The sequence below is a fragment of the Equus przewalskii genome, chromosome 4, assembly GCF_037783145.1.
Source record: "Equus przewalskii isolate Varuska chromosome 4, EquPr2, whole genome shotgun sequence".
Classification (NCBI taxonomy): domain Eukaryota; kingdom Metazoa; phylum Chordata; class Mammalia; order Perissodactyla; family Equidae; genus Equus; species Equus przewalskii.
Genome location: NC_091834.1, coordinates 107,697,293 through 107,710,169, shown reverse-complemented (window position 1 = coordinate 107,710,169; position 12,877 = coordinate 107,697,293). Strand labels below are relative to the sequence as shown.

General features: G+C 45.9%; 1 protein-coding gene across 8 annotated transcripts in view; it reads left to right on the top strand.

Moving 5' to 3' along the window:
* PTPRN2 (protein tyrosine phosphatase receptor type N2) overlaps nt 1-12,877 on the top strand; it is a 924,814-nt gene that overhangs the window by 258,470 nt on the left and 653,467 nt on the right. For 2 of the 8 annotated variants that reach the window (XM_070618097.1, XM_070618096.1), the window contains exon 4: nt 2,900-2,954. The exons of the other annotated variants lie outside the window; for them this stretch is intronic. The gene's annotated coding sequence lies outside the window, so the exon portion shown is untranslated. The remainder of the gene's footprint in view (nt 1-2,899; nt 2,955-12,877) is intronic. 8 annotated transcript variants of the gene reach the window in all.

Sequence of the window (12,877 nt, the reverse complement as noted above, 5' to 3'; positions counted from 1 at the left end):
AGACCAGCCATTCTGCTCCCTGGAGGGACCTGGGCTCTGGCCGACAGAGCTCTGCACTCTGTGTGCTACTTCTAACTGTGGCCTGGCTGGGTCACTGGCAGGTTGCTGAGGACCCCAGCCTGCCCTGTGGGACAAGGGCCGCATCCAGCTGTGTGTGTGGAGATGTTTAGAACATCTAAATACGATTTGCAGTTCTATGAAACAATCAGAAAGCTTTTCAGTGAGAAACATTATACAAAAAAGAAACCAGGCTATTTATGTGAAATTATGAGGACAATTCGTGAAGGAAAATCTCTGAAGTTATTCTGAAAATTGACATTACTGAAGGAAGTGTTCATGTGCTGCTTCTTAGAGGACTGCATTTATCAGGACAATGTTTCAGAACCACTGAGATCCCAGAAGCAAGTGGAAGCCACGCTGTGGTGACTGGATCTGAGACAAGCTGGATACCCCAACTCAAACAGTCGAACAGTAAAGACCACAGGAGGAACTGCCACACTAGAATGAGCCAGAAGAAGCAACAGATAAAAGATCGAGGCTGTGAGAATAGAAATAATGGAATAGGTTGCAAGAGGCTACCTATTCACCGTTTGAAATAATTAATAAGGAAGTAATGTAAGCAATAATAAAGAAATGAAACAATGAAAAAGGAATGGCAGGTTAAAACAGAATAACTAGAACTTCTTGAAATAGAAAATATGGTTGTAGAGACTAGAAAGTCTGTGGATGGGCCAGGCAGCCGGTTAGATAGCCAAGAAGTGAGGGTTATTGAGCTGGAGTACAGGTCTAAAGAGATCTCCAAAAATGCAGCATAGAGAGTGAAAGAGATGAAAGATTCAAGTGATGTCAAGTCAGAATTCTTGAAGGAAAGAATAAGGAGAAACCAGGAGAGGCAATATTTGAAGGAAAGGCTGAGGAACTTCCACAAGTGCAGGAAGATCTGAGACTCGAGGTTGCAGGAGGATGTGAGTTCCCAGCAGGAGATTCCAAAATAAAAATTGAAGGTGGACACATCCTAATAGGACTGTAGGAGACCAGAGTCCAAGAGGAGACTTAAGAACAACCAAGGAGAAAAGGCAAAATACATTAAGAAAGAGTGATATTTATACCGCCCCTTTCTCAACAGCAATAAAGGCAGAAAACAGTGGGGGAATTCCTTAAATGCTGAGAGAAAAGACTTGTCACCTCGAATTACATGTCCACTAAAGCTGAAACTAAAAGTAAAAGTAGAAAAGACAAATGGAAACTGAGTTTCCCACTAGTAGACCTCCCTGAGGGAACTTTTAAAGCATGTAATTCAGGAGTGACACGATCCCACCAAAAAGGTGCAAAAGGAAAAACCATAGAGGAAAAAGACCAGAGAAGACGGAAGTACTATAATTTAAAGTGTTTGTGTGTCAGCACACCAATGAGAAAATGAAAATCTTCTTCAAGCCACAGACAGGAAGAAGATTTGGCTGTGTATATGGCCAATAAATAATCAATGCCCAGAATGTAAAGAATGCTCACAAATCAGTAAGCAATAAAGGCTGCTCCACCTCAGTAGAAATCAAAGAAATTGAAGTTAAGATCACAAGGTATTAATTCAATAACTGTAAGATTGGTAAAAATGAAAATCTGGCAATCCCAAGGGTTGACCAGAATCTAGGGCAAATTGGAAATATTTAGACACAGTTGATACAACCATTTTATGTGGTATTTTGGCAACAGAAAAAATTAAGTGAAAATTCGATATCACAGCTCTTTCACTTCTAGTCATTTACTCCGGATTATCTATCTTTGCCTCAGGAAACCTCTTCATGACAGTCATTGCTTATCTATTGTAACAGCAGACAAATGGAAATAACCCAAACATCCATCAGCCAGAGAGTGATTCAAAACTGTGGAGTAACCCAAACTGATGGATTGTGTCTGCATCTCACAAACATGTTGAGCAGATAAAGCAAGATTGCACAGAATACAGAGTCTGAGACTTGGTGGATTTAAAGGAGTAAAACTGTACTGTATCTTGTTTAGGAGAAATTAGATATGCAATGGAAATATAATGGAATATATGGGATGTTGAATATGATATTAGGATAGTTGTCACCTCTGGGATGAGGCGAAGAGAGAGATGCAGTCAGAGGGGATCTCAAATGTAAGGTTTTATTTCTTACATAATGCAGTGGTGTGTACAGGCTATTTATTATGTTGTCTTGTTCTTTTTTGTATGCATGAAACATTTCATAATGAATTGAATAATAAAACGGCCAACAGAGCAAGCAAAAGACATTAGAAAGAAAGTAATAATGAAAAAAAGAGCAGAAAATAAGAAATAAAGAAATGATGGCAAGCATCAAGGAAACAAACATACTACCTTATAGCCAGATGGACTTCCGTGTGTCAGCAGTAGTACCAGAAGGGCACACGCACACAGTTATGAGGAAAAGGAAGTCTCGTTCTAGGTAAGCTGAGTTTAAACATCAAGGAGAATGCCACTAATACCTTTGTTCTAAGAAGTGTTAAGAGGCAATTAAAAAAACTATAAACAAGTAAAAGTGACTCACAGAGGTATAGAAAACATGAATAAGTCTATAACCATTAAAAATGTCATATACCTAAATTTTCAAAAAGTTGTTTTTGTGAATTCACTGAGCGTAGCCTACATTCATAGTGGGACATCCATTCTGTCCACAAATTATACTCTTGTGATACTACCCCAAACATGGGCGACCCCCCACAGAGAGGAGGGAGCGCAACCATTGGAATGGATAGTCATAGAGCACCAGTGTTGTTTGAAACACTGGCACATGCAGTGTGTGCCTAGCAATCTAACCTCTGCAAAAGCCTTTGTGTGACTATACATTGACCATCTTCTCCTGTTGGGTAAGAATCCTCCTGAACCGTATTTTTTTTCTAGGTCCCTATTTGCTTGTAACATCTCCTTATTGGCTCTAAAGGACCCCTGCTTACTGGTGAGTTTTGCAATCAAAGGAGAAACAAGGAGTCTTAATTAAATGAAGACACTTTCCAAGACAAACTTTTCTCTCTGTTTTTAAAGAAGTAGAAAGAATGATCAAGGTGACCTCATAGTATTGTAGGCCGAGGGTTGCTGAACTAAAAGGAAATATAATATTCCAAACAAATGGACTTTTACTTTGCACATTGCGTTTTCACCATTATCTCTTCAAAAAACTAAGAAGATGTATGTCTTGGATGTAAAGATCTCATATTTTCTAAGATATTCAAGGACTTGAGAATGTTGCTGTCTGGCCAGCACTCACTGGTCCCTCCCATTGCCCAGCCGCCCAAACCTGGCTTTCTCTCGGGTTCTCAGTGTTTTGTCTAAGAAGCACAGTCCTTTGGGGAGCACTGTGGGGCCCAGGAGCCTGGAGCCTCTGTTCCCTCATACACACACTTTGCTCCATTGGCTGGCTCAGACAGACAGACAGTTCGGTATAAGAGGACGGGCCAAGGAGTTTTAGATTGATTAACAGAAATTCATCTTTCCATTTATATAACTATTTTAATCAACTCAAACATAGTATCTGATAAGGTGTCAAGGAAGGTTGACAGTATGATGATTTGATAACTTTGCTCGATATCAGTGAACAAATATATTACCATGAAAATACAGTAAAGTGCCAGCGAGGCCGGGTCTAGTGGGTGCTGTGCACCCGGATTCTCAGCCAGGAGAGTAAAATGGACGGACAGACATGGATATAGTCCAAGTTCCATGTCCCTTCAATGTTGGGCTTCTCCCACCTGTCAGCTCCCTCCCCCGGAGCCCTCCTCCATCACAACTCCCCCACTGGTTCTCCGCTTGGCCCCTTGCCCGCCCTGTCCTGTCGCTGGCCTCCAGCAGTTCCCTGCAGCTGCACTTCTGATGTTGCAGCTTGTTTTTCAGGAGCTGATGGTGGGCAGCCGCATGCCTTATTCTCAAGGCAGAGCAGATGCGGAAAATGGAACTCTGTCATCGCAAGCTAGGATACAAGTAGCTGACACCAGAGTGAACCTTTAATTTACATGAAAGACTGACTACAAATATGGAGACCAGAAGTGAAAACAAGGTCTTCCCACACAGTTTCATCACTTTTGGGGCAAAGCAAAGTCATTCTTATTTATGTGCATTTGAGAATCAAATTTTTGTTTTTCAGAAGATGCTTAGATATCCTTGTAGGTTCAGGAAATATTGACAAACTATATACTACCCTTCTGATTAAAACTAGATTTCTTAAATTTGAATGCTTTAAAAGCTTGCATTTTTTTCTGATGCAAACTAAACAGTTTGCTTTTTAGTTTTAAAGTATGAGGTCAGGTAGACTTCATCCCTATTAAAACTTAAAAAGGTAAAAGCTTGATTTAGGTTAATGGAAGACCCATGTCAGGAGGCGGGCTGGCATCTGCTTTTGAATGTCCTGGAGTAGGGACCATCTTTGTTTCATGCAGGCTTCCTTTCAGACACGACAGAGCCTTCACCCTCAAGAGAATTAGATGTATCAACGGAAGAGGAAATTGAGAACTATTGAAACCTGGAAACTTCCCAGATGGCACAGAAAAACCTGTATTTCTGAGAGAAGCAGGAAGGTGGTGGAGGGGGGATCCATTTATGGGCTATATGGGATGTAATTTTTGTCTTAAATCTCACTAAAAGCTATGTGGGTCATGCAGACAATCAGGCTTTTATTCTTTGAAATAATTCACATTACGGGCTTGTGTATTACTTGCCTTATCAAATAGAAGCCTTTAGACTCCTGTGGGCAGATAATTACAAATTGATTTCTGGACCTCTCATTTTGGAAATGGTTTTTACCCTCCTCTTCTTCCTCTCCCTCTGTCATCTCTCTCTTCTCGAATTAAACTTTCTTGTGGTTTGGTAGGGTTCTCGGGGTGTTAGCTGGCTGTACGGTAAACGACAAAGCTATATGAAGAAGTCACTTTTATCTGAAGTCAGGAATTGGATTACAAAGTGCTGGAACATTGGTGCAGACAGAGGATTCTTTCTACTCTGTATAAGCCTCTAAGGAATTAGTGCAAACCGGGGCAGTAGGCCAGGCAGTGGGGCGTCGGCTCTGTCCAGCACCTCTCTCAGCTGTCCTGGGATTGCATTCTTGCCACAGAACTCTTTTTTACTTAACCCAGTGAATCTCAAATTTTCAGAGAAAAAGGAGATGGATAAACACCTTCTGTAAAACATTAGAAACTAACCAAAATCTAGGTTATTCACCAAAACTAAGAGGGGAAGGGGCTTCTAGAACTTAGACTGAAAAATAAAATAAAACAGATGTAAACACACTCCAATAAATGATAGCTTCATTATTTCCCAGATCTGCAAATATGTGCAGTTCTGTACCATGAGTTTGTCTACAATCCTCAAGCAAGAACATGATCAGACATCGCAAGTAATACAAAGTAACAGAGCGGGATCCACATTGAAAAATGTTGTTGTGAAGATTGAATGGGTTAATATTGGTGAATGCATTTAGACAATCACTGAATGCCATATAAATGGAAGTGGTTACTGGCATTACCAAATGGAACAGAATGAAGATGAGCCTTTTCTCTTGCTGCATGGTTCTGAATGCCCCCACCTCCCCCCAAAATGGAAACGCAGCTGACTTGGACATGCTTTCTGCTTCTGGCTCAGCAGATCTCCTCCTCCCAGCCAAGAGTCCCCATGTTTTATTGTTGGGCTTCTTTAGGAATCTGAATACAACTTTTCCCACATCCAGTCAGCCAACACTTATGGAATGTTCTGGATGTTTCTAGACATGGAGATGGATCACCACTGGTCCCTTCCAGAAGTCCCCACCAAGCAGAGAAGACTAGTAACAGAGTGATGCCATGCTCTTCTGGGCAAAGTAGAAGGTGCTCACAGAACAAGAGAACGTTTAAGAGGTGGAGTTGGGTTTTCTTGATTGTCATGAATGGATGTTTGTGCTCACAGTCTCCCTGCACACCAGGATTCAGTTCTGTTTAACTCATTTTGTGTAGCAGATGGCACCACAGTGCTGACCCCACGGCCTCGAAGGTGAACACTTGGTGTCCTTCAGAGGTGGACGTGAGTCCAGCCCAGGAATGGCTGCAGCTCCCTGGCTCAGTGTGAGTGTTCTTCACTGCATCCACCTAGCCGAGGACTGGGTGTTGTTCACAGACAGGAAACGAGGAGCTGAGTTAGCACCTATTGTGGATGTGGGCGTCCAGCACTCACTCACGGGTGGGGAGGTAAAGCCCTTCCACACCCTATGGCTTAACACAGAGGCCCTTTGTGGGGGGGTGGGGGGGCAAGGAAGGGATGACAGGTCACATGAGGAGAAACGGGGCCAACTCTTGGGGAGGAGACTGGGGATGCTGAGTGCTGATGGTGAAGAAGGAAAGCGTGGGGCCTACTTGCCAGTGCCCGGGCCTCTCCAGGTGGCCCAACTGCCAGAACTGGCTCTGGACAGAGTTGGGGAATCAAGTTCTCACTCTCTTCTTCCTGTGGGTTGAGTGGGGCAGAGTCAGGAACCTCCAGGGGTTTGCTCCTCGTCCTCACGAGGAGTGTGGCCATCAGCCATTTGCTAGTTTCTCTTGCCACCTTCAATTCACAAGCCATGCTTGGGCCTTGGCGTTTCTCATTCGCCACAATCCTCAGCACATCCTCCTCTCCCCTCACAGTGTGGACACATCCCTCCAGCCGAGGGCTCCCTAAATCCCCCTTTTGTTTGGCCCCAGGGTGTCTCTAGTGCCCTTCTTCCCACACAGCCCCAGGCAGAGTATGATGACTGGGCCTGTATGGTGGCTGGTGGATCTCACCAGTGTGGCCACACCGGGGCTCGTTGGGAGTATCTTACAATTTTCAACTGAGAGCAAGCAAGACTGGGTGCAAATAGGAAAAAACAAAAACCAAAACAAAATCAAACAAAAATCAAAACCAGGAAATTACGGAGATGGCTAGTGCTTGTTGGGAGGGTCTTGCCACCCTTTTGATTCTTGCAGTGCAGGGTAACATCAGCACAAGGGCGGAGAAGGCGTGGGTGCTGATGTGCACAGAGGGACAGGCCCAGACACAGTGTAGACAAGTGTCTGAGAAGGGAGCGTGTATGTACACGTGCCTGCTTTTAGCCCGTGTGGTCTTGCTGTGTGTATACACAGGCAGTCAGGTTTTCAGTTATTCCTGTGTGCATGCTCGTAGCCTTAACCCACTGGCTCAGGAACGTTCTGGCAGAGGAGCGGGAAGGGGCACGTGCTCCTGTGGGAAGGCGCATGTGCAGGGGGAGGAGGGGCCGGCCAGCAATAAGTGAGGATTAGGGGTGTCAGGGAAAGTCCTAAGGGGGCCTAGAGAGGAGAGGCAGAGAGAAAGACCCGACATTCTAAGAAGTGCTGCCGGGAGTTGAGAGTTCTCTTAAATCATCATTAAGAAATGCAAGGACAGTTTGTAATTGTTTTCAATGCCCTCAGCAGTGAGTGATTAGGAGTGTGGGCTCTGCCTGAGTTCAAATCCTAGCTCTTCCTCGTGTGAGTTTATGTAATGTCTGTGCCTCAGTTTTCCCATCTGTACAGTGGGAGTTTATGATTATTACCTATCTCATGGAGTTACTGAGAAATGTAAGAAGTGCTCAAAAATTGTTGGCTATTTATTATTATTATTACTCCTTTTAAATATAAAAAATTGCCAATGCTGAGTCACGTGGGGTTGGCTTATACTTGGATCAAACTTATAAACAATGTATATTGGACACAAATCCATAAACATTGATATATGCAAATATGCAAGTGTATAAGTGTGCTGGAGAGAATTCAAGAATGTCTAGAGTGGAAACACAGTGACCTCAAAATGTAGTTATCTCTTTAAAGCATATTTTAAACATGTAATTGTTTAACATATGATCTGCTTTTGATTTCCTTAAATTCAAAAATTTTTAAAAAGGAGTACACATTTTGAAGGAAAAAATTCCATTTTAAACTGTAGACCGTTTTAGTGTTTGCTTCTCCTAGATTCTACATAAGTACTCGGAGTGCATTTTCATCCAAGTTTCTCACATTTTCTGTTTTTCTGGGTGCTCAGGGAGACCACTGGGGTGGGAGCCAGGGCGTCGTGTGACTGGAGGGGAGGGCATGTCGCGCTATGTCCTGCAGTACTGCTGAGCATCTTTCCGGCGTGTCCACTGCGGGGTGAAGATGGGGTGGGGCTGGTGTCTGATGGTGAAGGACACACCTTCCATCCAGGAGTGCCGACATGCCGTGGCTAGTCTGACAGGCCAGAACGAGCTCCCCAGTCCTGTTACTCACCTCCCGCCCTCTTCTACCACCACAGAGACGCTACCAACCCCCAGCCCGGGCAGGGAAGTGAGCTCTGGGTTTCTGCAGAGGAGCCAGTTGCCCAAGTGATGCGGTGGCCTCTCAGCTCTCACTCCCTCTCTGCTCCTCCAGGCAGACTTTGTGGCCCCGGGGCATCTTGGCCTTGAGAGGCTGAAAGGCTCTGATTGAAGAGAGTGTGAACAGATGGGGCATGTTCCCACTCACCCACTTCTCTCCTCTTGCCTGTGGGTCGGGGCGGCTGGCCTGAGATGACTGTCAGTCACCCTGAAGAGGAGCGCCTTCTCCTGTCATGGCTGCTGCCTGGTGAAGTTGTGTGCGTGGCTCCTTGTGATGAATATAAACTCATACATGGCATGTGCCAGCATGGCTGCTTTCATGCACACAGTCGAATGCTCCCTCTACCTGACTGCATGGCCATCTTTCCTGTATCCTTTCTTTCAGTGTATTTCCTTCGGGGGGTGGAAGGCCCTGCTCTTGGGGTTGAGGGTTGGGAAGGGGAGAGATGCTGACAAGCTGCATTCCGGGTGCACAGCTAGTTGCCTCTGTCATCCCATTTACTACTCAACATATCTTCCAAAATAAGTGTAATTATCTCAGATTTACAATAACAGCCAGTGAGCCTTAGGAAGTCTTCACACACTGCCCCCGGGATTTGGGTCTGTGGATGGTTGACCAGACAGAATTCCTGGGTCTATACCTCACGTATCTGCGCTCTTTGCCCCACAGCTCGGTGTAACTGCTTTCATGTCCACGGTGAAGCCTCACATTGGATTCTCAAAGACATTTGCTTCACCTTAGATTTCAAAAAAAAATGTATTTTCTCCTCTTGCTTTGGGTAATACACTTGCCCAAAACCCCAGAAAAGACTGGTTACTCAGTTGTGGTTTTTAGGATCATGTGCTGGGTGAGAATTTGTTTAGAAATAGCAGAAAAGATATCCTGAAGCTTTCTTGGGCAGATGTGTAATTTCTTCTCTTTCAGTGCTTTTAAAAAAGAGCCACTCCTGAGAGTAACTGGCTTATTAATGCCAGAGATGTATTAGCAGGCTAACTCAGACCTTACTCAAGGGCTTCTCGTGGGAGAATCCTGAGGCTTCACTAATCAGGGTCCAGAACCCCTTCTCAAGATGCAGCATCCTCTAACCTTATCCAGACAGAAAACTCTTCCCCCGGACAGGTGTCTGGGTTTCTTAAAAGGTGAATTTCCATGAGGCCCACAAAGTCTTGGAGATGATGGCTGGGCTTTGAGCTGGGAACCTCAGTTCAGGAGAAATGGCCTTTGTCCCCACTTTAAAATGTAAATCCCACTTCTCCTGTTAGCAAAAATGAGTTTGCAGGGTCAGGGCATCTGAGACGATTTAAGTCTCAAGAAAACCAGCAGGATTTATTCTGGTTTTATCTGTTATTGATTCATAAGCCTTTATGGAGAGAACTGTCTTTGACAGGAGTGTGGGTTGGGGAATGCAGCCCCTCAGGGATTTTGGCTTTCTGGACGTGGTGCCAGAGTGACTGTGCTTATTTTGGTTCCTGTCTTCTTCATCGGAATGTAGGGGAATGAAAAGCCAGTATTCTGATGTCAGAGGAGCTGGGCTTGATGTGTCCACTCACTCCCTGTGCCCCTCACCAGGCTAAATCTGTTCCTTTCTCTGTCAAACCAGGAGAATCTTGACTTACCCTGTTGTTGGGAGCGTCCCAGGAGATGGTGGGTGTGACAATGCTTGGTAGGATGTAATTCCTGTCCATGTGGCTCTGCCCAGTCTTGCGATTGGTTGGTGACCCTGTTCTCAGAAATCACATTGTTCTTGTTTGGCTTTGTTACTTAGGAATGTGTGTGCCACTCTGATGTTCTAGGTGCTTCCAAACCACACAGAAACATAAGTAAATGATGTGATGAAGATACAAAGGCGACACTTTTAAGTGTTTGCTCTGTCCTTACACTAGTCTTAGTTTCCATTTCAAGGCAGCACCGTGGTGGGTCCAACAAACACCTGCCGGCACCACCGCTGCTGCCAGGCCTGCCCACTCCTCTGCGCTCTTTTCACTTCACTCCCAGTAAGCTTTTATTCCTCTAGTTTTAACTCAACAGGTAAACTCTCTCTGCAAAAATGCTTAGATTGTTCAACGTTTGAGAAAATTTAAAAATTGATAATGTGGTCCTCAGAAAGTACGAGGCTTGTGATTTTTCTCCTGTTAAGTTAATGAACCAGCTCAGAGAATCTAGGATGGTGGAAAAACACACAGGCGGAGTCTGAGCCAGGCGTGCGCATCCTTCACCCGCTCTTCCTCCTTTGTCATCTGTTACTCCTTTCTTCTCCTGCCTCTCTTTTTATCTGCTCTTTTTTTCCCTCTATAAACCTCTGCTCTTTCTCCCTTTATCTCAATGCCATAAGGAAAGGTCTTCAAAGACCTAGTTTCAAAAAATAGCCCCCAGAGAGGGCCAGTTAAATACATAATGATGACTTGTGTGTAAAGACTGGCGTCTTCAGAGTCATGGGACTGTCTTGAATTTCCAGGTGGGTCACAGAAGCCGGGAGGCACCTGCAGCTCCTCCTGCCCCCTCCTTCCTGTCTGTCTCTCAGCAGATTGTCGGAACCCTATGGACCCCACCCAGTAGGGACCCCATCCCACATGGGGCTCTGACAGCGAGCCGCCGCCTCCTTCCCAGCGGTGATGTTCTTTAGCTGTCCCTTGGCAAATTTTATTTTATTTTATTTTATTTTACTTTTTATTGTGGTCATGTTGGTTTATAACATTATATAAATTTCAGGTGTACATAGCTATAGTTCTGTTTCTGTACAGACTACATTGTATTCACCACCAGAAGTCTAGTTTTTCACGAGAGCGCACCACCTCTCTGAGCTTGGTCTTCTGTGTTGAGAGAGCTCCCGCTTCTGGTTGGGTCTCTGTGTTGGGAACAAACGCCCAGGGAGGCTGTGGATTTAGGATCTGTGATATTCCAGCGACAGAGAGGCAGATGTTTATATTCATGAGGTCTGTGGAGAAAGGACTGGGCTGACCAAAGCCTTAAACAAGTTTAACTATTTGAGAGCAAATTGTTTTCAGGAATCTTAGGGCAGTTCAGGAGCTGCTGTGGAACCATGAGGTCATGCCAAGGTTTGTGTTGTGGGGTACACTCAGTGGGGTCAATTCACATGTCACTTCAAATCAGGAAGTGAGGGGTCGTATTGGTTATTGATCATATTGGTTATTTTTCAATGGTGGGATTTGACTTTGAGTCCTTCTTTCCTGCCAGAAGGCGTGGGAGGTGATGCGGTGGGAGGCAGGTGGTTCCTGCACGCAGTCCCCACTACTTTGTCCATGAGAAATTGCCTTCTGGAGGGAGATTCCTATGTTCTTCTGGAAGCATCTATGGGGAGGCTGGAGGAGCAGGCATGGGCCCCGTCTCTTCCCCAGCTGTGTCTCTTGAAGCCACCTGGGTATTTTGGGAGAGTGATGCCTCTGAATCTGACACGCATCTCTCTCTGAGGAGCACCCAGGTGAAGAGTCAACCTTCCTTCCTGTTGCTAAACATGTAGGGACTGCCTGGGAACAAAGCCTGCTCCCCACAGGCAATTCTCCCTCTGGCGCATGCTCTCTGAGAGGGATCCTGGGCTGGAACATGTGCCAGGCTCATGCCACCTAGAGCCCTCCCCAGATGAGAAGCACAAGGTGGCGCAGGACAGAGAGGAGAAGGGGAGTTGGCAGTGCTTCTCCCAGCTCCACCCTGAAGAGCGGGACCACACCCCCAACCTCTGTCCTCCTGGCACCTCCCTCCAGTGTGGCACTTCTTGGGGCACTTCCTGTCGTTAGGACTGGAATGAAATGCATGTGTGATAAAGCTGTGGACACTCCTTTTCTCCTGAGGGCCAGCGAGGAGAGGCACGTGAGTGTGGTGCTGCTGGGAGACCAGGGCCCTAGGGAGCGTCAAAAATTGGGAAGGGAGGAGCGGGGACAACATGTCTTTTCCTCTTTTCCAACTCAGTTTTGGAGACAGGACATTTGAGCCTGGGCTGGGCTACTGGAATACCACACATTGACAATGTGGAGTGCCTGGCGTGAGCACCCACAGCCAGTGTGCCGCTGGCTTCAGAGCTGCCCTCTCCATCGTTGGAGGTGCTCACCTGGGTTATGAAGGTGGTACTCCTGACTGGTCCAGGGACCTGCCCTAAGGAGGTGGAAACCTGGGGTAGCACAGTTATTGTCCTTCTCCTCTCCTGTCAGCATCGCCCCATGCTGCTTGCTGACTTCAGGGTGCAGTGTCTTCCAGGTTTGTCTCGTTCAGACAGCAGGCACGAAGCTTGCAGACTGGGGACTGGACTTGGAGGGGAATGTCCAAGTGAAGGCCCGGCGCTGGGCTGTGCTCTGACCCAGGGCTCTTCACTTTGTGGTCCGGAGCACGGTGGCCCCATCCAGTGGCCGAGGGCTCTAACTCCTCGCAGCTCCAGGCCATCCCTCCACAACTGGTGTCCCAGGAACCCAGTGGGGGATCAGAGGTGGTTCTGGAGGGCACTTTCCAAAACTGAAGCTGCCCCTGCTTGAACATGCCGTCTTTAAAGCAGATGAGAGAGAGATCAAATTGTGCATGAAGGTGCACTTTC